The sequence below is a fragment of the Panthera onca genome, chromosome D4 (genome assembly GCF_046562875.1).
Source record: "Panthera onca isolate mPanOnc1 chromosome D4, mPanOnc1 haplotype 2, whole genome shotgun sequence".
In the NCBI taxonomy this organism is placed as follows: domain Eukaryota; kingdom Metazoa; phylum Chordata; class Mammalia; order Carnivora; family Felidae; genus Panthera; species Panthera onca.
Genome location: NC_138351.1, coordinates 93,100,038 through 93,120,152, shown reverse-complemented (window position 1 = coordinate 93,120,152; position 20,115 = coordinate 93,100,038). Strand labels below are relative to the sequence as shown.

The 20,115-nt window shown below is 62.8% G+C and overlaps 1 long non-coding RNA gene across 1 annotated transcript; it reads left to right on the top strand.

Annotated features, from left to right (window-relative positions):
• Positions 1-474: 474 nt before the first annotated feature.
• On the top strand, positions 475-1,568 carry LOC144614097 (uncharacterized). Its single transcript, XR_013551619.2, has 2 exons — positions 475-663; positions 970-1,568. It is a non-coding gene; the product is annotated as an uncharacterized LOC144614097 (long non-coding RNA).
• Positions 1,569-20,115: the final 18,547 nt, after the last annotated feature.

The window sequence follows — 20,115 nt, the reverse complement described above, 5'->3', positions numbered from 1 at the left end:
CCAGAGACATCCAGTCCAGCCCGACACCGCTCTGATCTGACCTGTGCGGCCCCATGTCCCCCCCCGTGTGTGTGTGTGTGTGTGTGTGTGTGCGAGGAAGGAGGGGTCATGTGTGGAGGGCCACCCGAGCAGGTGCAGGCTGATGAAGGGGTCAGATGCCTGGTGGGCGGGTCAGGCTCACACCCCCGTCAAGGCTGAACGGCAGGGACAGGGTGTGCTGGGGTGGCCCTCTTGTCCCCAAGGTTCATCCAGAGCCCTGCTGGTGGATGTCACTGTGTCCCAGGCGCAGGGCTGTGCACACTCAGGTCTGTGTCCGATCTGAGAGCTGCAGGGGGAGAGGGCAGAAGAACACTGAGGATGGCCGGGCGAGGATGTGATGTCTCAGGGCCATCCTCGGGTCACTGTCTTTACAGAAATCAACTGATGAAATTGGGAAACGTCTGGCCGAATCCCGATACACCAGCCTTACAGAGTTGTGCGTGTGCCCCGTCGCCCAGGAGGGCCACCCTGGACCCAGGGAGAGAGTGGCTGCAGGGAGGTCTTGGGAAGCAGAGCCTGGAGATGACCTGGGAAGGCCTCCTTCACCGCCCTGGCCCCTCCACAGGGTCCTGGTTCACCGGTCCTGGGATCAGGACCCGGAGCCCCCGGAGCCAGAGCCCGAGGGTGAGAAGGCTGGGGTGGGAGATGTGTGTTCACGGGGTCGGGGCGGTGCTGGGCCACCCAGGGAGGAGCCCCCGGGGGCTGGTGTGGGGCCAGGAGCAGAGACTGAGAGCCCCGGGCTGCGGACTGAAGGGGGGCAGAGGTCCTGGTGTGGGTTCCCGGCCACGGTTTCTCGCGGAGGCTCTGGGGTGAGTTGTGTGTCTGCAAAGGCCCCTGGAGCGGCCGGCGCTGGGTAGGGTGGGGGACCTTCCCTCCTCTCACCCTGAGGCCTTGGAGCCACTGCAACCATCACTCTGTTTCCTTCTCAAGAGTCCGGGGCAGGAGCAGAAGCCGGTGCGGCTCCAAATCCTGGCCCAACAGCATCGGGGGCCTCCGGGGCTCTGCAGGCAGGCGTGGTGCCTGGAATGACTCCAGCAGGGGCCGGAGAGCCAGCAGGTGACCTGGGACCTGTGCGGGGACAGCGGGCACCTGAGCAGAGTCAGCTGGGTCCTGCTTCTGCTCTTGCCTCTGCTGCTGTCACAGTTCCCGCTGCTGCTCCCAACTCTGTTCCTGTCACTGCCCTTCTCCCCGCCCCTCCCAATGCCCTTCTCCCCACTCCTGCCCCTGCCCCTGTCACTGCCCTTCTCCCCGCCCCTCCCAATGCCCTTCTCCCCGCCCCTGCCCCCGCCCCTGCCACTGCCCTTGCTCCCACATGGATGCCAGCCACAAATGAAGGGCCTGAAGACTCTCACGGGGTGTTTCTTCTATATCTAATTGTTGTTCCATTCCCGGACCATGACCCCCCACCAGAATGTCTCTTCCTCTTCTCCCTTATCCTTTCTCTCCTCTTCTATTTAGCTGTTACTTTATTTGTTCATTGTTTCTTTATAATCCACATTAATCTTCAATAAAAATTTTTGTTTGTTTTACATTGTGCAATTCCTGAGCACTGGGTACGCTCACAACGCTGTGAACCACGCAACAGAATTTTGTTGTAGAATATCTCAGTCCCCAAGGGTCACCGTGTACCCGGAGCCCTCACTCCCCATTCGTGCCCCCGCCAGCCCCTGGGAACCCCCAGTCTGCTTTCTCTCCGTGTTCTGTTACCTACTCTGGAGGTTTCCGTCAAGTGGAATCTCGCCAGAGATACCTTTGGGTCTGAACCAACTTTTCAGACGGGACAGATTCATTTTCGTACTTTGTGTTCATTTGAAATAGACTCTTTCTCATTTGATATTGAAATCACAATGGATTAAAGATTAGGTGGGAAAATGGAGGCCCCTTCGGTGACAATGGTCTTTGGGTGGAGACCCCTGTGCGTGCTGTGACACCACAGCCTGACGCCAGCCAGGACAGGGCCGGTCCTCCCGTGGCCCAAACAGAAACCAGGAGATGCAGAAGGCTGGACGGTCACACCACAGAGGGGTGAGCATCCCTCACGACCCAGGGCCAGAAGATTCACAGGCCTCTGGGCCAAATAATGCTCCAAAGCCAGTGTGTTCCCCGGGATGGAGGCCAGACTCGTCCCAGTCCAAGGGAGGTGGCCCCCACGGGAGCAGGCGTCAGAGATGCGGGGCGTCCCGGGGAGGGACTCGGGCAAGTGAGACCCGAGGGAGGCAGCGGTGGTCACCTTCAGACGGGCAGGTTTCTGGTCTGGGGACCGGCAGCCTAGGTGTCCACGTGAGGAAGCAGAGGCCCCAGCCGATCCCCAGCGAGAAGTCCTCGTCCTGCAGGGGACCGGCTGGCCCAGTACTGGGAGAGCCCCCAGAGCCCCGGTCGGCCCTTCCCCAGCCCCCATGCCAGGCCCCAAGCAGGTTGGTCAGCTCTGCTCCCCTGAGTTCGGGGGGGGGGGCCCTCGGCAGGTGGTGGGGTTCCCCAGGAAGAGGGACCCTGAGCCCCAGGATGCCAAGATGCAGGCCTGTGCGTAGGACAATCCAAAGTCAAGGAGATGGGCTTCCTGACCCAGCTCGTCTTACTTGTGACCCAGGCTGTGCTATTAGCCTCGGTGTCCCCATCTGTGACATGGGGACATAACGGGCCTTCTAGATGGGTGGGCACATTCCCTGAGAGATGAGGTGGAATCGTGGCCTGGTGCCTGGAGGACATAAAGGGCCACCTGGAAAGCTGTCCCAGAGTCCCCCAGGGCACTGGATTCCGGAAGCCCCTCCTTGGCCCCTGCCCGCTGTCCCCCTTCTGGGAACACTCAGCGTTGTTTGCAGAGGAGGTGGAGACGATCCAGGAGGTCAACAGTCCCACGTGGAGGAAGGTCAGCGCTGGAGGGACAGACGGACATGTCCCGTGCCCCCTTCCAGGGCCCGAGGTGTGACACCCTCTGACCTGACCTGGTGTGGACCCCGCTTCTGTGGTTTCACTCCCTCCCTCCTTCCCTCCTTCCTTCCCTCCTTCCTTCCTTCCCTCCTTCCCTAATTCAGCCGGGGATCTCAGGTGCCTGCCGTGTGCCGAGCACTGTGACCTCATCAATGAACACAACTCTACAGGATACCCCACGTGGCATCTTCCTTTGCAGGGTCTGAATCTTCCTGCGCTGTGTCCCCTCTGGCGAATCTGCGAGGGAGGCCGCTGCACATGTCCCTGCAAGGAAGCACGAGTCCAGAAGGTCCAGACCACCTGCCCCAGGTCCCAGCCTGTGGAGCCTGAACGGCAAGGCGGCCCCAACCCCCACAGTGGATGAGGGAGGCTGGACCTTCGTCCCTCCCAGCCTTCTCCAAAGTGCAAGGCCTTCTCTCCAGCCCAGGGTGAGCCTGCTGGGCACACAGGCCCCTCCGAACATGCCCTCGTTCACATGTGGGCCTGGGCCCCTCGCCCCACCCTCAGCTCCTCTGCCGGATGCAGGGGGAGCCCTCTCCTCTCCCTGGGTCTGCTCCTGGGGTCCCGGCCTGCTGGTCTCAGAAGCGCTTGCCGATTTGCTCCCCATGACCAGCGTGGGTTCAGGGACAGGATGGGGGCTGTGGGTCGAGGCCTGGACTTAGCGAGTGCGGGATGATGGGATTTGGCGAAAGAATGACCTGCAGGTTCAGCTGGACCGTAGACTGAGCAACCAGACTGCATACCCACTGGTCCCCCCTGAGCGCACAGGACAACAAGGAACAGAGGAGCAGAGACCCGGAGGGACAGGCTTGGCCCAGCGCTCACCTGCCCTTACGGTTTTAAACCTCAGCTATATGGGGGCGGGCGTATGCTGTCCCGACGGTACCTAAGGCAGAAGCCCTGTGTGGCAAACACAGGACAGAGCTGCTCAGGGTGACACCGGGATGAGGCGTGGACTCCCCGAACGTCCACGACCCCTAGAGGCCCGACCCCCAATCCCAGAAGCACAGCTTGACGAGCCCATGAGGAACCCATCGCTTCTTTTTATAGCGGGAAACACCGAGGTTTTGTCCAAGGTCACCCAGAACGTCGAGGGCAGGGCCCGTGGCAGGTGGCCTGAGACCTGGCATCTGTCCACAGAGACACGTGTCCTGTTGTCGCCCAGTCCCGGTACCGAGGCCCCGCGGGGCCTGACACGGATGTCTGGGTCTACCCTGAGCTCTCCAGAGCCGTCTGCTGGGCTCCCGGGAAAACGCTGGCCCTTGCTCCAGACAGAAGGTTCTGCCCTCCGGTAACAAATGGGAGGTGCATGCACTCACTGGGCTAGAGGCCCTGCCTCCACCTGCCCTTGGAGATGAAGGTCTGGGGAGCCCTGTTCCTGCTCCTTCCAGGGTTCTAAGACATGCTCGACCACGTAGCCCCTCCTTCCTGGGAGACATTCCCGGGCCTCCTCCGGGATCTCAGGCGGAGGTCACAGCCAGGGATCAAGCGGGAGGATCTGGGTGGTAGGGAGGTCGAGGACGGAGTTTGGAGGCCAGGGCTCCCGGTCCAGCTTGGCCGCTTAGTCTTTCCTTTCACACGGATTTGCTCTTGTGCTTTGACCGACCTCCCACTCGGCTGTGAGCTCCTGGAGGGCTGGGACCTCGCGGGACCTTTGACTCCGGCCCCCGGGGCCCAACAGCCCCTGCTCAGGGTGAGAGGCACAGGGGCTGAATGCGTCCAGAGGGGATCTCAGTGTCCCTACCTGCCTCTGAGCAGCTCACGCTGTGGACATGCAGACTAATAGTAAGAGGTACATGTTGGGGTGGGGGCAGGGGACGCCCAGCTTGACCCCTGAGCGTCCCTTCTCGCTCCAGAGGCTTCCCTGAGCACAGTGGACACAGCCCGCCCTCTGGTGGTCGGCACCGGCATGACAGCCCCAGGCAGGGAAACCAGAAAACAAAACACACACCTTTGTTGGGGTGTAGTCAAGGCAGCAGCCCTCCCTGGCCCTAGAGGGGCACAGGGGCAGGACCTGCAGGCTCCAGGGGCGATGTGAGGACTTCAGAAGCCTCCCTTGGCCCCCGTTCCACCTCTCCCGTCCCGGTGCCACGTTCACTCCTAAGGCTTCCTCACCCCAGCCAGGGCACTGCCTTTGGAAGCCCTTCCTAATGAGGCCCCAGGGCTCCGACAAGGAGGGTCTTGACCTCGGTCCCCACACCAGGGTCCATGCTCGGCCACGTGCTGCCCATCCAGGTCCTCGGTCCTCCAAGCCCCCAGGCTGCCCTCCGCTCAGAAGGACCTTGAGGGAGGAGAAAGCATTTTCCCAGGACCAGGAGCATCTTGGGGCAGGGGTGGAGGTCCAGGGCCAGCAGACAAGCCTGTGGGACCCTTGGGACATCACGTCTATGCAGCCCAATTTACACAGGAGGAAGCTGAGGCCTGTCGTGTAGCCCCCTCCCACTAGCGGGGTGTCTCCTTCTAGCTCCAGGCTTGTGGTGGACACAGGACCCCAGACCCAGTCTTCTCCGGGTGCCCCGGGGAAGTGCCCAGCCCAGGCAGCCCCCTGGGTACCCTGGAGACCTCGCTGGCCATCAGGCTGGCACGTCTCCCCACCCCACGTATGAGCCCTGGTCATGCTGCCAGCCCACTGGGCGCCCCTGCCCCGTGGCAGAGCTGCCTCCAGTCCCCTTCTTCTTGCCCCGGTGTCACCTCCCCCCTCCAGGGTGTACTCCCCTTGAGCCGCTGCCGGGTGGTCAGTGTGAGTGTGTGTCTGTGTGTGTGTGCGTGTGCCTGTGTGTGTGTCTGTGTGTGTGTGTTTGTGTGTGTGCGCGTGTGGTTGCCTGTACGGTCTGGGGACATCCAGATATAACAGCCCCACCTCGTACGGGGTTGATAGGGATCTGACGGGATCTCAGGGGTCTCATTCCCAGGGCGAACCCCAGGGGAGGGCTGAGTTTGGCCTAGGACGGAGACCCCCACTGCTTGGACTCTGCCCACCTCACGTATCCTGGGCCGGTCCCTGGCCTCAGTCTCCCACCTGGCCCTGAGGTTGGGCGTGGAGTGACGTCAGCGTGGACAGGGCCCAGGCTCTCCTCCTGGGTGGATGGAGAGGAGATGGGCCAGGCACACAGGCCTCCCTAGCAAAGGGCAGCTGGGTCTCGTGTCCTCGGCCTGGCACGGCTGTGTGCCCTCCCCGGGGGGCTCCGTGCCTCTGATCCCGTGTGCACCCTGCCTCCAGACCGCTGCCCTGTAACCCCAAATCCTGTGAGCCCTCGGATCAGCCTCACCCCAGCCAGTGGGCTGCAGACTTGAGGGCCGGGTGGGTTGGACACACGGGTACACGAGGGTCGCCGAATGTACCTACACCGTCCCAGCTGTCACAGACCCTAGGCTCCCCTGGCCAGGGTCCAGCTGGGTGCCTGGGTTTTCTGTACTCAGTGGGAATCAGATTTTACAGCAGCTTGAAAACCACGTTTAGGGTTTGAAACCCTTGGGGACCGAGATATTCTGCAGCAAAATTCTGTGGTGTGGTTCACGGAGTCGTGAGCGTACCCCGTGCTGAGGAATTGCACAACGTAAAATAAATAAATTTTTATTGAAGATTAATGTGGATTTTAAACAAACCATGAACAAATAATGTACCACCTAAAAAGTAGAGGAGAGAAAGGATAGGGAGAAGAGGAAGAGTCATTCTGGTGGCGGGGTCGGCGACTGGGACTGGAGCAACAATTAGAAATACAATAAACACCCCTCGAAGGCCTTTGGGCCCTTGATTTGTGGCCGGAATCCATACGGGAACAAGGGCGGTGGCAGGAACGGTGTCGGGAGCAGAAGCAGGACCCAGCTGATTCTGTTCAGGTGCCCGCTGTCACAGCACAGGTCCCAGGTCACCTGCTGGCTCTCCGGCCCCTGCAGGAGTCACCCCAGACTCCACCCCTGCCTGCAGAGACGCCGAGGACCCGGATGCCCTTGGGTCGGGCTCTGGAGCTGCACCGGCTTCTGGTCCTGCCCCGGACTCTTGAGAAGGAAACAGAGTGATGGTTGCAGCGGCTCCAAGGCCTCAGGGTGAGAGGAGGGAAGGCTCCCCCCCCACCTCCACCCAGCGACGGCCTCTCCAAGGGCCTTTGCAGACACACAACTCACCCCAGAGCCTCCCCGAGAAGCCGTGGCCAGGAACCCACACCAGGACATCTGCCCCCGCAGTCCGCAGCCCAGGCTCTCAGTCTCTGCTCCTGGCCCCACACGAGCCCCCGGGCGCTCCTCCCTGGGTGGCCCAGCACCGCCCTGGTCCCATGAACACACATCTCCCACCCCAGCCTTCTCACCCTCGGGCTCTGGCTCCGGGGGCTCCGGGTCCTGATCCCAGGACCCGTGAACCAGGACCCTGTATGGGGGGGGGGGGGCCGGGGCGGTGAAGGAGGCCTTCCCAGGTCATCTCCAGGCTCTGCTTCCCAAGACCTCCCTGCAGCCACTCTCTCCCTGGGTCCAGGGTGGCCCTCCTGGGCGACGGGGCACACGCACAACTCTGTAGGGCTGGTGTATCGGGATTCGGCCAGACGTTTCCCAATTTCATCAGTTGATTTCTGTAAAGACAGTGACCCGAGGATGGCCCGGAGACATCACAGCCCCGGCCGGCCATCCTCAGTGTCCTTCCACCCTCTCCACCTATGGCTCCCAGATTGGACACAGACCTGAGTGTGCATAGACCTGCACCTGGGACACAGTTGCATCCACCTACAGGGCTCGGGATGAACATCGGGGACAAGAGGGCCACCCCAGCACTCCCTGTCCCTCCCAACCAGCCTTGACCGAGTGTGAGCCTGACCCGCCCACCAGGCATCTGACCCCTTCATCAGCCTGCACCTGCTCGGGTGGGCCATCCACACTCGACCCCTCCTTCCACACAGACACACACACACACAGACACACACACACACACACACACACACACACACACACGGGGGGACATGGGACCGCACAGGTCAGATCAGAGCGGTGTCGGGCTGGACCGGCTGTCTCTGGGTCTCCCTGTGTTACCTTTGGGTCCCTGCGAGCTAGAGACCTGAGGCGTCCAGTGCACGACCTGACCCACTGTCTCCAGGGTCGGGAAGGGTCGCGGCCACGGGCTCCCCTGAGCCGGCAGCCGCGGGACATGGGCACACAACAGGAGAACATGTTCGTCAGGCGAAGGTGTCCCAACGAATGAGCCCAGTCGGGCGCTGTCTCCAGAACGTGGGTGCCTGGTGACCCGGGTTGTGAGTTCAATTGGGGTCTGTGACCAGGGAGGTGAGGTCACTTCCTGGGGTCCCCTTACCCGGCTTCCTGCTCCTACAAGAGCCCCTCCCAGGCTGCAAAGGGCTCCCCTCCACCCCATGCCCTGTCCCTACAGTGACACCAACACAGCCCAGACACGTCCCCGCGAGGCCTGGTGCAGCCGGTGCCACGGCTTTGGGGCCACAGACCTGGGTTCAGACCTGGGATGTCCTCCTGACCAGTGCTGAGACCCTGCACAGACCCCGTGCCTCCTGGGGCCCCCCAGTATCCCCATCTGCACAGTGGGTTCCTTGTGGCATCTACTTGTAGGGGCGCCATCAGGGAGCCACCTGTAGACACGTCTCGTGCCTGCTATCCCAAGAGGCTCGTGGGCACACGTGGCCGTGGAAGGATGAGGAAGGGTGGGCCTGGCACGGAACACAGGAGAGGTCCGAGTGGAGTCTCCTTGAGGTCATGGCCTCCTGCTCAGCCCAGACCCTGGTGTGTGCCGACCCCTAGGGCACCTGGACCCCAGCTTCCGGCCGGGCTCGGGGACGGACACCAGAATGTGTCCCTGTGTCCTGTAGCTCTACACAACTCACCCTGTCCCTCCCGGTCACCCTTGACCTGGGGTGTGGACATGACCCTCCCATCAGCCTGCTCCTGCTCTGGGTGGGTTCCCCCCCACGTCCCATCCTTACAAACACACACAGCCTCACACACACTCACAGACACAGGGAGGCTCGTGCGACTCACCAGTCGGATCAGGGCCGTGTCAGGCTAGACCGGCCAGTCCTGGGCCTCCCGGTGTCACCTTTGCGTCCCTCCGGGCACATGACCACAGCCTTCGGGGGTGAGACCTGACCCACCGTCTGCAGGTGGGAAAAGGCTCTCCCTGTGGGCTTTCCTGAGACCACAGCCTCGAGATATCAGGACACAGCATGAGAACACGTCGCGCATTCGAAGGTCTCCAACCACGGGAGCTGAGTGGGGTGCTTCTCTAGAATGGGGGTGCCTGTGATACACACGGGGGCATCTTGGGGATCCCCTGGCCATCGGCCTGCCGTGGCTCCCCTCATGGGCATGTTCCCTGGAGACAAGGTCCCCGCCCCACACCTCTTGTCTCCCCCCACCCCTGTCACCTCCAGGGTCCACTCATCCTTTGACCCCCACGCGGGTGGTTAGTTACTGGGGGGCGGGGGACCGTGTTTCCATGCAACTGCGTGGACCTGTGCCCACTCGGGGATGCCCAGAGGAAAGGACCCCACACGGGATGGGTTCAGTGGTCCTCCAGGATCTTAGAGGCTCTCATTCCCTCGAAAACCCCCTGGGAAAGTGAAGCCCTGGCCTAGGACCCGAAACCTCCCCCAGCCCCTCTAGGCTCTGCTCACCTGCTGGGTCCCCGGCCAGTCCCTGCCTCTTCTGGCCTCAGTTTCCTGACTGTTCCATGAGTGCTTGGAGGAGGGGCTTCACCAGTCCGGCTAGAGTGGCCCCTGGCTCCCACCTTTGGGCAGGATGGGGCGCGGGAGCCTCGGGGGCGGGGAGGCGCTCCCACCAAAGGTCGAGGCAGGTGGAGCCTGGGCAGGTGCACGGGGACCACGGGACTGCGCGCACGGGACCACCTCGCGGCAGGAGCCCACGACACCTGGGGTCGCACGTATCCGATCTCCGACGCCCGCTCAGTGACCCTCATATCCTCTTAGGCCTGGGCCCACGGCCACTCCACCCAGGCAGGGCGGCTGGACGCAGTGGGTATGGAGACACGGGGGCAAGAGGGAAACGAGACACACCCCCACCCTGCTGACCTGGCCCCCACACTCCACTCCGCTGTTCATGCGGGCGCGTGGCTGAGCCAGGAGGAGGGGGAGGTGGACACCAGCCCTGGGGTCTCTGGGGGGGACTGGAAAGACAGTCCGGTCCCTGGGGTGCGTGGAGATACTGGGAGGTCAGCCAAGGCATTGGGGTCTCCAGGAGGGACCAGGAGGACAAACCAGGCCCTGGAGTCTCCAGGAAGGACTGGGAGGACATCCTGGGACCTGGGGCTCCTGGGGGGACCTGGAGGACAGCCTGGGCCCTGGGGTCACTGGGAGGGGGACCGGGAGGACAGTCCAGGCCCTGAGGTCTCTGGGAAGGAAAGGGCTCCAAACTGAGACTCACAAGCTGCCCAAGCAACTTCCTGCCGAGTTTTCAGTGAAACCGCCTCTCAGAGTATATGGTGAACTCGGGGGCTCACACATTCAAGTGCAGAGTCACAGCCAGGATAACCCGCTGACCCCCTACCATCGCCAGGGAAATAGTCACGGGGAAGAGCTCTCTGGGCTGGGGGAGCGCTCCTCCCATTTCTCCTGGCCTGGGGGAACCCCAGAGAACGTCTCCATTGTTCTCTTTCCCTCCAAGGGAGGAGCTGCCCCGAGCACCCCTGCACCCTGGGTGTCCCCGCCCCCCGGGTCCCCACTGCTGAGAAAGAGGCCACAGTGACCTGTGTCCGGAGTCTGGTCGGCCACCGCTCCTGCGGCCATGCCAGGCCCTGGTGGCTGGATGGAAAGGCTGGATGGCTTTGGGGGCGGGCCTCACTGGCGTCCCCTCTCCCCTTCCCCACTGCGGTCTGCGATCCGGGCCCTGTACGGGTGCTCCATCCGTCACCGGTACCTGCCTTGTTCCTGCCATGGGAGTGATCGCCCTGCATCACCCATTTCACAGAGCAGGAGAGTGAGGCCCAGAGAAGGGAGGCAGGTGTTTCTGGGCACAGGGCTGGTCAGCAGAGAGCTGGAAAACCACCTCCGGAGCCCCCGCCGGCCCGGCACGGACCCCCCGAGCCGAGGGCGAGCCTTCCCCTTCTGCCTGGCCACTCATTCTTCCCAGACCTTGACGGTGGCCTGTTCCTTTTGGCCACAGGTATTGCTGGCTGAGCAGGAGGTAGTCCAGCTGGTAGGACAGGTGTAGCTACAGGGCACAGGGACACCTGTGAGCTACCAGGAGCCACATTGTGGGCTCTGTCCCCGAGCCTGCCCGGCAGCTGGGGTCCAGGTGCCCTAGGGATCAGCACACACCTGGGTCTGGGCTGAGCAGGAGGCCATGACCTCGAGGAGCCTCCACTCGGCCCTCTCCTGGCTCCTGCCCGGTCTCACCTGTCCTCCCTGAGGGGCTCCAGGGCCCGGATTCAGGCCCCTGATGGCTGCTCGGGCTCCAGCCATGAAAGATGTAGAGCCTCTGGAGCCGCGGAGTTCTTGGGGCTGGAGGGAGAGCCGGCCACCGACGGGGCCTCGGCTGGGGAGGATGCGGGCCTCGTGGGATGAAGAGGGGGCCGGGACCCGGTCCCGGGGTCGCGGCTCATGTATACAAAGGGCTGAAATCACTGAGTGCCCGGGGGATAGCCAGTTAAAGTAGCCCCCTGACACTTGGTCATCCTGGAGGTGGCCCCCGGCCTCCCCGGGCAGCTTGCCACCCTCTGACTGCTCACAGGGCTTCAGCCAGGCACAGGCGGGACCTCTGTCCATCCAACGCCCTGCCAGGAAGACAAGGCAGAAGGAGGAAAGGAGAAGGGCAAGGGGCAGACCGACTTCTCCCTGCCCTGAGTCGGCCTCCACTGCTGCCTCCAGGAGTCCTGGCCCAGCCCCTGAGATGCTCGGGGGTCCCTATCCACCCCGTCCCTGTGAGGCTGTGACCTCTGGGCATCTCCAGAAAGGCGCGTGCACACACACACACATTCTGACTGTCCAACTGGAGATCAGAGGGGAGTCCACACTGGGAGGGGGTGGGTAATACGGGGGAAAGAAGAGAACGGCTGGAGGCAGTGGGGCCATGGGGCAGGGACATCAGGATTCCTGGCAATAGCCCGGGACCCACAGCATAGGGAGGGACACATGCCGGCTGAGGTCAGGGGGTGTCCAAGGTGTCCAGGAGGATTGGCAGGAACTAGGGAAGACGGGGTCTGGGGTCCTGTGTGTACCACGCTGGGCCCCTGGAGCTGGGAAGTGTGGACGGGGCTACAGCACAGAAGGACTCAGCTTCCTCCTCCTAAACTGGGCTGTGTAGACAGTGTCCCAAGTGTCCCACAGGCTCATAGACGACTCTGTGTCCTGGGATCTTCATCCCTGGCCCTGTGTTCTCCCCTCCTGGGAAAATGCTTCCTACTCCCTCAAGGTCCTTCTGAGCAGAGGGCAGCCTGGGAGCTTGGAGGACCGAGGACTTGGGTTTGCAGCACTTGGCCAAGCAGCGGACCCTGGTGTGGGGACTGAGGTCAAGACCCTCCTTTTCAGAGCCCCGGGCCTCATTAGGAAGGGCTTCCAGAGGCAGTGCCTTGGCTGGGGTGAGGAAGCCTTAGGAGTGAACGGGGCACCGGGACGGGAGAGGTGGAACGGGGACAAGGGAGGCTTCTGAAGTCCTCACATCGCCCCTGGAGCCCGCAGGTCCTGCCCCTGTGCCCCCCTAGGGCCAGGGAGGGCTGCTGCCTTGACTACACCCAAACAAAGGTGTGTGTTTTGTTTTCTGGTTTCCCTGCCTGGGGCTGTCATGCCGGTGCTGACCACCAGGGGGCAGGCTGTGTCCACTGTGCTCAGGGAAGCCTCTGGAGCGGGAAGGGACGCTCAGGGGTCAAGCTGGGCGTCCCCTGCCCCCACCCCAACATGTACCTCTTACTATTAGTCTGCATGTCCACAGCGTGAGCTGCTCAGAGGCAGGTAGGGACTCTGAGATCCTCTCTGGACGCATTCAGCTCCTGTGCCTCTCACCCTGAGCAGGGGCTGTGTTGGGCCCGGGGGCCAGAGTCAAAGGTCCCACGAGGTCCCAGCCCTCCAGGAGCTCACAGCCCAGAGGGGGAGGTGGGTCAAAGCACAAGAGTGAATCCGTGTGAAAGGAAAGACCAACACTGTCGGGACATGAAGCAGGGTGAAGGAGGGCGGCCAGGGGCCCCTTGGTAGGGGCGGGTCTCACAGGCTTCCAGGGTGGCCCTGATGCTGGGACCCAGAATTACAAGAGGAGTCAGTCCCACAAACGTCTGCAAGCAGTGTGCTGCGGGGACGAGCAAAGCTGCACAGAGGGTTTGTCTGGAGAGGAGCTGAGGAGGAGCCAGTGTGGCCGGAGAGAGCTCGGGAGGGAGGAGGGCGGGCCCAGCCCCCAGCCTGGAGGATGGACTGTTGTCTATGCTGGGGGACACATTCACCTTACTTGGACCACCTCACACTTTCTGTACCAGTCTCCCGGCTCGGCTCGGCTGGGAGCCTCAGCCCCACGGTCACCCAGGAGGCCAGGGCTGCAGCCTCAGCTGAGGCTCGACTGGGGCAGGGTCCGCCTCCAAGACCGCGACCGGGCACGTGCTCTTGGCAGGATTCGGCCGGGACTGGGGGGTCTCAGGACTTCTGTGTCTCAGCCCGGAACCTCTGCAGGTTCTTGGCACTCGGCCTCCTGGGGCAGCTCATATTATCTGCTCTTGCTTCGTCAGAGAGAGACACACACAGACACACACACTGACACAGAGACAGAGAATGGACCCGGGAGAAAAGGAACCCGGAGAAACCACAGGCTTTCATGAACCACCTTGGAAGCCATACCCATCGTTATATTCTCTTCCTCAGAACCGGTCACTCGGGCCTTCCACCGGGGAGGGGAGGGTTTGTCACAAGGATACAAGAGGCTGTGTTAGTAAAAGAGGACACATGTCAGAGAGAGAGACCCCTGTGCATGCTGTGACACCACAGGCTGACGCCAGCCAGGACACGGTCGGTCCTCCCGTGGCCCAATGAGAAACCCGGAGATGCAGAAGGCCGGATGGTCACACAATAGAGGGGAGAACATCCCTCACAACCCAGGGTCAGAATGGTTCACAGGCCTCTGGGCCAAATTTTGCACCAAAGCCAGTGCTTTCCCCGGGATGGAGACCAGACCCGTCCCAGTCCAAGGGAGGGGGCCCCCACGGGAGCAGGCGTCAGAGATGCGGGGCGTCCCGGGGAGGGACTCGGGCAAGTGAGACCCGAGGGAGGCAGCGGTGGTCTCTTCAGACGGGCAGGTTTCTGGTCTGGGGACCGGCAGCCCAGGTGAAAACGTGAGGAAGCAGAGGTCCCCAGAGACAGGTTTGACGGGCTCCCGTCTCCGGGAGAGAGTCCTCAGGCAGAGAGGAGGGACCGGGGGCTCCAGGGGGACGCGGCCAGCCTGAGGGGAACCAGCCCCTCTGGCTGCAGGTGCGCTCAGGTGGCAGAGGGGACCTGAACGGGACAGCAGTGCGTGGCTGGCCTCGCTTTCCCCATCCAAGGCCAATGTCCTCTGCACCCCTTGCCACTCTGTCCCTTGTGTCAAAGCAAAGTGGTCTCTTCACTCAGGTTCCCTGGTGCCCGTTCAGGACAAGGATGCCTCCCGGTAAGAAAGACGAGAACCTGTGGGGCTCACCCATCCCGGGGACCCTGGCAGACAAGCCGGCACTCAGCCTGTGGACCACGGCCCTCTCCTGCCCCCACCGGCACCGTCTGCCCTCTGTCCGCTGATCCCCACCTCTCAGGAGACAAATCCAGCTCGAGGACAGCCTTGGGGACGGCCTGGGAAGCGCTGAGTGGAAGGACAAGTGAGGGAAGACACAAGGGGTGTTCTCGACTCCCAAATCTGACGACCCAAGTCTAGGAGGAGAGAGGAAGATGGGAGGAAATGCAGGGTGTGCATTTTCATGTCTTCCTAACAGGAGAGGTGGGTGGGTGACCCAGGGACTCGGGCGGAGACCTGACGCCTTCAAGGGAGCCGGGAGGAGGATCCGAGAGAACCAGAGCAAACCCACAAAAGCACAGGGGCGGCGGGAGGTGCCGGAGACATATGTGTGCGGGTCCTCCAGGGCCCCCACCCTTCGCTCTATGTGTGCGTGTGTGCGTGTGTGCGTGTGTGTGTGTGTGTGTGTGTGTGAGTGTGTACAATGGTTAAAAACCTTGGTGAATATGGCTTACGTGTCTTCTTAGGGTGAGGAGGGCCATGGGGACGACGCTCCCCCTTGCTGGCTGTGGCCCAGAGCCCCTGGGTGGGGTCCGGGGCTCGCTTTTGGGATCCAGGTGCGTGCACACAGCGGGGAGCAGACAGGGTGCTGAGGGCAGGCATGGACGCGTCCACACAGGAACAAGGACAGAAGCGGTTTCTGCTCTGGGGGGTGGGGCAGAGGCTCTTAGGTCTTGTGCTTGGATTTGGGGAACTGGGGCTGCCAAGGCACAGCTGTCCCCGTGACGCCCCCTCAGGGCGCCCGAGTCCACCTGCCCCTGGGGGAGCACCTGCGACCCTCCTCTCTGCCTGAGGGCTCTGTCCTGCCCCAGGGGCGCCTCCTCTCCTGCCCGCCGGGGCCAGCCTGCCACCTGGGAGCACAGGTACCCCGCATGCCCTGGGGACAGGGCCGGTCCTGGTAGGACACCGTCTCCCAGCGGACTTGAGCGCCAGGCCGCCACGGTGCTCCCCCTCCTCCTCCGGGCTGCGTGGGTCCAAGTCCTCCTCTGCTCAGGGACCACCCTCTGTCCAGGCTCCACACGCTGGCACTTGAGGCAGGTCGTCTGGACCTTCTGGACTCGTGCTTCCTTGTCGGGAACGTGAGCAGAGGCCTCCCTCCCAGACTCGCCAGAGGGGACACGGCCAGGAACATTCAGACCCTGCAAAGGAAGATGCCACGTGGGGGACCTATCGGGTCGTGCTCCCTGAAGAGGTCACGGTGCTCGGCACACGGCAGGGACCTGAGATCGCCGGGTGATTTAGGCAAGGAGGGAGGGAAGGAGGGAGGGAGTGAAACCACAGAAGCGGGGTCCACACCAGGTCAGGTCAGAGGGTGTCACAGCTCGGGCCCTGGAAGGGGGCACGGGACACGTCCTTCTGTCCCTCCAGCGCTGACCTGCCTCCACGTGGGACCTGTTGACCTCCTGGATCGTCTCCACCTCCTCCGCAAACAACGCTGAGTGTTCCCAGAAGGGGGACAGCGAGCAGGGGCCAAGGAGGGGCTTCCGGAATCCAGTGCCCTGGGGGACTCTGGGACAGACTTCCAGGTGGCCCTTTATGTCCTCCAGGCACCAGGCCACGATTCCATCTCATCTCTCAGGGAATGTGCCAACCCATCTAGAAGGCCCGTTACGTCCCCATGTCACAGATGGGGACACCGAGGCTAATAGCACAGCCTGGGTCACAAGTAAGACGAGCTGGGTCAGGAAGCCCATCTCCTTGACTTTGGATTGTCCTACCCGCGGGCCTGCATCTTGGCATCCTGGGGTTCAGGATCCCTCTTCCTGGGGGACCCCACCACCCGCTGAGGGCTCCCCCTGAACTCAGGGGAGCAGAGCTGACCAACCTGCCTGGGGCCCCACATGGGGCTAGGGAAAGGCCAACCGGGGCTCTGTGGGCTCTCCCAGTACTGGGCTAGCTGGTCCCCTGCAGGACAAGGACTTCTCGCTGGGGATTGCCTGGGGCCTCTGCTTCCTCACATTGTCACCTGGGCTGCTGGGCCCCAGACCAGAAACCTGCCCGTCTGAAGGTGACCACCACTGCCTCCCTCGGGTCTCACTTGCCAGAGTCCCACCCCAGGACGCCCTGCATCTCTGATGCCTGTTCCCATGGGGGTTGCCTCCCGTTGGACTGGGACGGGTCTGGTCTCCATCCCGGGGAACGCACTGGCTTTGGTGCATTGTTTGGTCCAGAGGCCTGTGAACTTTTCTGGCCCTGGGTTGTGAGGGATGCTCTCCCCGCTGCAGTGTGACCGTCCAGCCTTCTGCATCTCCCGGTTTCTGTTTGGGCCACGGGAGGACCAGCCGTGTCCCGGCTGGCGTCAGGCTGTGGTGTCACAGCACAAAAAGGGGTCTCCAAGATTGTCCCCATTTTTACTAAAAGGGACCCAGTTTTACATCTAATCTTTAATCCATAGGGGAATTTCCCTTTCAAATAGCAAAAATGTTATTTCATTCAAGACAAGGCACCTGTTGTGAGATTCCACTTATAGGAAGCATCCAGGGTAAGGAATGGAACAGGGAGAGAAAGCAGATTAGGGCTTCCCGGGTTCTGGGTGAGGGGATGAACGGGGAGTGAGGGCTCCGGGTACATGGTGTCCCTTGGGGACTGAGATATTCTGCAACGATATTCTGTGGTGTTTGCACAGTGTTGTGAGTGGACTCAGTGCTCAGGAATTGTCAAGGTCTGGGAAGAATGAGTGGCCAGGCAGAAGGGGAAGGCTCGCCCTCGGCTCGGGGGGTCCCTGCCGGGCCGGCGGGGGCTCTGGAGGTGGTATTCCAGCGCTCTGCTGACCAGCCCTGTGCCCAGAAACACCTGCCTCCCTTCTCTGGGCCTCACTCTCCTGCTCTGTGAAATGGGTGATGCAGGGCGATCACTCCCATGGCAGGAACAAGGCAGGTACCGGTGACGGATGGAGCACCCGTACAGGGCCCGGATCGCAGACCGCAGTGGGGAAGGGGAGAGGGGACGCCAGTGAGGCCCGCCCCCAAAGCCATCCAGCCTTTCCATCCAGCCACCAGGGCCTGGCATGGCCGCAGGAGCGGTGGCCGACCAGACTCCGGACACAGGTCACTGTGGCCTCTTTCTCAGCAGTGGGGACCCGGGGGGCGGGGACACCCAGGGTGCAGGGGTGCTCGGGGCAGCTCCTCCCTTGGAGGGAAAGAGAACAATGGAGACGTTCTCTGGGGTTCCCCCAGGCCAGGAGAAATGGGAGGAGCGCTCCCCCAGCCCAGAGAGCTCTTCCCCGTGACTATTTCCCTGGCGATGGTAGGGGGTCAGCGGGTTATACTGGCTGTGACTCTGCACTTGAATGTGTGAGCCCCCGAATTCACCATATACACTGAAAGGAGGTTTCACAGAAAACTCGGCAGGAACTTGCTTCGGCAGCTTGTGAGTCTCAATTTGGAGCCCTGTCCTTCCCAGAGACCCCAGGGCCTGGACTGTCCTCCCAGTCCCCCCCCAGAGACCCCAGGGCCCGGGCTGTCCTCCCAGTTCCCCCCAGAGACCCCAGGGCCCGGGCTGTCCTCCCGGTCCTTCCCAGAGACATCGGGCTTCAGCTCAGCCTCAGCCGCCACACGCCCCGGGGCAGCCTTGGGCCCTCACGAGCTCTGTCTCTCAGGGTCCGCAAGCACAGCTCCTCACTGCCCCTGACCCCCCAGCCGGCGGGCGACACCGCATCACCGGTGCCGGCCTGGACGTGATGATCAGCAGCTTGGACGAGAGCATCCGCCGAGCTGGCAGGGGCACGTCCCTTGGTCCCCTCTCCGAGACCTCTCCGGGTAGGGACCTCACTTGAACAATGCCTCTGACAGGAGACCATCTCTGGACCTGCCGGGGAATCCAGCCCCGGGAGGAGGCGGCGACCTGCTCTGCTCTACAGAGGAGGAGACTGAGGCAACATCATCCTCCCAGGCCGGTGCCTGGGAATCCATGCTTGCCTGGGGGCAAATACCAAGCCCGCGAGCTCCCTCCACATCTAGGATGCCGTGGCTCTGAATACATTGCCTGGTCTCCGTCCCTGAGCCTGGCCAGAAGCTGGGGTCCAGGTGCCCTAGGGGTCGGCACACACCAGGGTCTGGGCTGAGCAGGAGGCCATGACCTCAAGGAGACTCCACTCGGACCTCTCCTGTGTTCCGTGCCAGGCCCACCCTTCCTCATCCTTCCACTGCCACGTGTGCCCACGAGCCTCATGGGATAGCAGGCACGGGACGTGTCTACAGGTGGCTCCCTGATGGCGCCCCTACAAGTAGATGCCACAAGGACCCCACTGTGCAGACGGGGAGACCGGGGGGCCCCGGGAGGCACAGGGTCTGAGCGGGTCCCAGCACTGGTCAGGGGGAAAACCCAGGTCTGAACCCAGCGCTGTGGCCCCAAAGCCGTGGCACCGGCGGCACCAGGCCTCGCGGGGACGTGTCTGGGCTGTGTTGGTGTCACTGTAGGGACAGGGCATGGGGTGGAGGGGAGCCCTTTGCAGCCTGGGAGGGGCTCTTGTAGGAGCAGGAAGCCGGGTAAGGGGACCCCAGGAAGTGACCTCACCTCTCTGGTCACAGAGGCCAATGGAACTCACAACCCAGGTCACCAGGCACCCGCATTCTGGAGACAGCGCCCGACTGGGCTCATTCGTTGGGACACCTTCGCCTGACGAACATGTTCTCCTGTTGTGTGCCCGTGTCCCGCGGCTGCCGGGTCAGGGGAGCCCGCGGCCGCGACCCTTCCCGACCCTGGAGACAGTGGGTCAGGTCGTGCACTGGACGCCTCAGGTCTCTAGCTCGCAGGGACCCAAAGGTAACACAGGGAGACCCAGAGACATCCAGTCCAGCCCGACACCGCTCTGATCTGACCTGTGCGGCCCCATGTCCCCCCCCGTGTGTGTGTGTGTGTGTGTGTGTGTGCGAGGAAGGAGGGGTCATGTGTGGAGGGCCACCCGAGCAGGTGCAGGCTGATGAAGGGGTCAGATGCCTGGTGGGCGGGTCAGGCTCACACCCCCGTCAAGGCTGAACGGCAGGGACAGGGTGTGCTGGGGTGGCCCTCTTGTCCCCAAGGTTCATCCAGAGCCCTGCTGGTGGATGTCACTGTGTCCCAGGCGCAGGGCTGTGCACACTCAGGTCTGTGTCCGATCTGAGAGCTGCAGGGGGAGAGGGCAGAAGAACACTGAGGATGGCCGGGCGAGGATGTGATGTCTCAGGGCCATCCTCGGGTCACTGTCTTTACAGAAATCAACTGATGGAATTGGGAAACGTCTGGCCGAATCCCGATACACCAGCCTTACAGAGTTGTGCGTGTGCCCCGTCGCCCAGGAGGGCCACCCTGGACCCAGGGAGAGAGTGGCTGCAGGGAGGTCTTGGGAAGCAGAGCCTGGAGATGACCTGGGAAGGCCTCCTTCACCGCCCTGGCCCCTCCACAGGGTCCTGGTTCACCGGTCCTGGGATCAGGACCCGGAGCCCCCGGAGCCAGAGCCCGAGGGTG